At 41.8% G+C, this 3532-nt stretch overlaps 1 non-coding gene across 1 annotated transcript; it reads right to left on the bottom strand.

Moving 5' to 3' along the window:
- Positions 1-2696: 2696 nt before the first annotated feature.
- Positions 2697-2769, bottom strand: TRNAT-AGU (transfer RNA threonine (anticodon AGU)). The gene has a single exon. It is a non-coding gene; the product is annotated as a tRNA-Thr (tRNA).
- Between the last annotated feature and the right edge of the window lie 763 nt (positions 2770-3532).

The following is a 3532-nucleotide window of genomic DNA, read 5'->3' as shown; positions in this document are numbered from 1 at the left end:
CACAGTTTATGAATTTTAGTGTGTGATTTGTCTGACTGTACGTAGGTGTGTAGCTCAGGGTCTGTAGGAAAGCTGGGGCTGAGCGAGGAGGCAGCTCAGGGACATGGTGCAAGAGGATCCTGCAGTGGTAGGGTAATGGTGTAGACTGGTTCTGCCAAGCAGAAGCCTTCGATAGCTGCAGTCACCCTTTCTCTAGGATGCAAGCAAAACATTTCATATTTGTTTTTAAAACGTTTTTGTTAAAAGCATGGTATCTTTTTTGGAATAAGGGATTGAGCATACTCATTATGGGAGAACTGGAAAATAGATAAATTTGGGTCATTTTTCCCCACTCTGAATTCTGCAGTCCGGCTGATTTCATTAGATACTTTTTCTCTGGGTTGAGGCTACAAGGCTGCCATTTGATCCTTTTGTATGTTAGATTTTACCATTAGCCTAAATTGTATTTCTAAATCTAAAAACTCTTTAAACATGGGAACATTTTCACTGGCTCTTGCTCAAAGTTTCCCTCCCTGAATTAAATTATTTATTGGTTGTTTCCCACATGACTTAAGAAATGGATTAGTTGAGGCATATGTGGCCTTCACTAGAACTGAACTAGGGGCAGAAATGCAGCTCTGCTAACATGGTCCTTGGATTCAGGGAATGACCGTGGGTACCTTGATGATCCAGGCTGCCGGGCCAGAAAGTTCAATGTTGTTTATATTAGAATAAATGATTTCTCTGTCCAGCTTGATGCAACCCTTGGACGGAGACCCAGGAATGAAAAGCATGCCAGAGAAATGCACAGCATCTAGGATGTTTTTTAAAGATAGAAATGTTATTCTGAAGTTTTCAGGAAAATATGAAAAACAAGTTTTCTAGAATATACAGGAAGATGCTTTTAAATCTCCCTAAACAAAGCAATAAAAGACTGCCTAGATCTGGCTTAGCGCAGGTCACAACTCCAAAGAGCAAGAGTTCTTCCTGAGTAAACCCACAAGTGGACCAGCCTTGTTACGGTCCTTGTGGCAGAGCTACACAACCTTTCCTGCATCTCTGAACGCATGTGTAGCATTTCCATTTCACAGGCTGACAAAGATGAAGAGGCTCCCTTCCTCCCTCCCACATTTACATGGGCTTCAGGATATGGATATAAAGGACTTTGCCCTCTTTGCCTCTGCTGTCAAGCTCTATCTTTGAAAAGCCCTGTTTTCGGCAGAGAAAAAGATGATGGATGACGATACAAAGGGATTGAGCTAGGACAGGGTCCAAGGTCCACTGTTAAAAGTGATCTTTGCATCAGGCCCGTGTTTAACAGGTAGAGTCAGTATGTTTGGTGTTATGCATTGCAGCAGGGTTACTGGGGAGAAGAGTTTTTACATTAATATTAAGTACCGTGTAGATTAAGAATTCAGCAAAACATATCCTGAACATTTGTCATTTTTGCATAGAGATGAAAGACATTAATTTTTCAAAGGATCATTTCCATCACTACCAGGCTCAGCTAAGCTGAAACCACGAGCCTGATCGCAAAAGTGAACTTGAACCACAAAGATCTTTTTGGATGTTGCTCGCAGTGTCCTATGAAAGCAAAATAAAGTGATAAGCTGGAATGAGGGACAGGGTAAATAGATGTATAGCCACAACAGTCTAGAAACAAATTCACTTTTAGTAAAACACATCTGTCCATTTTCCAGTATCTTGGGTTACAATAACAATAACTTGTGCTAGTTTATTAGGTTGCAGATTAATGGGAACCCTGTAGACTTCTGTTTCTTTAGCCTTACTGTGATATATACAGAGTAAAGCTAGGAAATTCCTGCAGGTCACTTCTCATGTGGAGAAAACACATCAACCTACCAAAGCTGTAGTGTGCTTGCTGTTTTAGGAAAACAGAGCTGTAAGGAAACAGGCTGAAGAGTGGTGACCAAAGTGCCATGTCCCTCCTGGCACCCAGTGTCCACCTCCACAAGACAAAGATATTTCAGGCTTTTGAGCCTTCTTTCCCTCAAATGGAAAAGGCCCTTTTCAAATTTAGAAATGTCCTTTTACATCACTGGTTTGGATCATTTTGATGGAACAAAATGATTTGTCTATTTGAAAATGAGCAAAGAATTGGGAAATGTGCAAAGGCAGAGTATGAAATCGCATAAATCTGGACTGCAATTCATTGAAGTCAAGATGCAAAATAGGTTAATTCCTAGCTTTTTCTTTTTTCTTAAAAATGATAACTTTCCAGCCCCCTCCAGCAGAACTCTGAAGACCAATGTTACTATTGCTCCACAAACCGTATTTATAATTTTTTCGGCCAGCTCAGTAATTACTGAGCTCTGGAGACATAATTTGATTGTCCTGCCGAAGTATGAAGAGATGAACCAGATCTGACTGTAAATATCTAGCAGCCATTTCAGATTCGTTCATCAATGAGCTTCACAATGTCTGTGGGGTTCAGCAGGCTTTAAATCCCATTATTAGGTATTTCCTAGCTCTGATTGCTATACTTTAAAAACATTTTGAGGTACTCTTTTGAGGGTTTAACTCTGAGCATTGCTATTTTTCTCTGCTTCTCATTGCCTGTTATTTGGTATAGCTGCTATCGATGTTTGTATTTCACCTAGGCTAGGGTGGATGCTCCAAAAAATGAACAAGCAACATTTTGGAAAAAACAGAATGATAAAGCTTTTGGTCTTTGTTGGGGGAACAGAAACCCCCCAAGGCTCCAGTGAGATTTGAACTCACGACCCCTGGTTTACTAGACCAGTGCTCTAACCCCTGAGCTATGGAGCCTCTGAACTATAGGTGATTTTCCCTTTGTAAACATTTCATATAATAATTTTCTCTCTTAATTCCAGAGTGAAACAAAACCTGCTCTGCTACACTGTGCTGCTCCAAGGATTTTCTGTTCTCTTTCCAAATGGCACTAATACAAACATCAGAGTCACAAAACTAGCAACACACCAGGTCAACCCAAACCTGGATTTTACTCTCCTTCAGCTCATCCCTGCAAGGACGTCAAGAGTGATACATGGCTCCCCTTTCCCCAGCCAAGTAGCTTAGTGGAAACTTTCCTGCCGTAAGGCAGCATTTTACCAATCACTTACAGCTGCAGCAGGGGAAGTTCAGATTGGACATTAGGAAAAGGCTCTTCACTGAGAGGGTGGTCGGTCACTGGAACAGGGTCCCTAGGGAAGTGGTCACGGCACCAAGCCTGCTGGAGTTCATGGAGCACCTGGATGATGCTCTTAGTCATAAGGTTTAGTTGTAGCTAGTGCTGTGAGGAGCAGAGCATTGGACTCGATGATCCTTATGGGTCCCTTCCAACTTGAGAGATTCTATGACTCTATGATCAGTGAGACACTGCTGGATTCCCTGTTTCAGTATTCAAACTGTGCCACACGGTACAGTCAATTGTAAGCTGTAGCTCCAGCATCCACCTTTTCTCTCTGCAGGTCTTTCAACTGAGAACCATGACGTTGCTTTTAGGTGTTATGTTTTACTCAGCTGTGGGAAAATGAGGCAGGTTTTCCACTGGCAGTGAGCAAGGCAGGGA

This window comes from Nipponia nippon, unplaced genomic scaffold (genome assembly GCF_047370975.1).
Source record: "Nipponia nippon isolate SJK-2023a ecotype South Korea unplaced genomic scaffold, ASM4737097v1 scaffold_16, whole genome shotgun sequence".
Taxonomy (NCBI): Eukaryota; Metazoa; Chordata; class Aves; order Pelecaniformes; family Threskiornithidae; genus Nipponia; species Nipponia nippon.
Note: the sequence above shows the minus strand (reverse complement) of the source record. Positions and strands in the feature narration are given on the sequence as shown.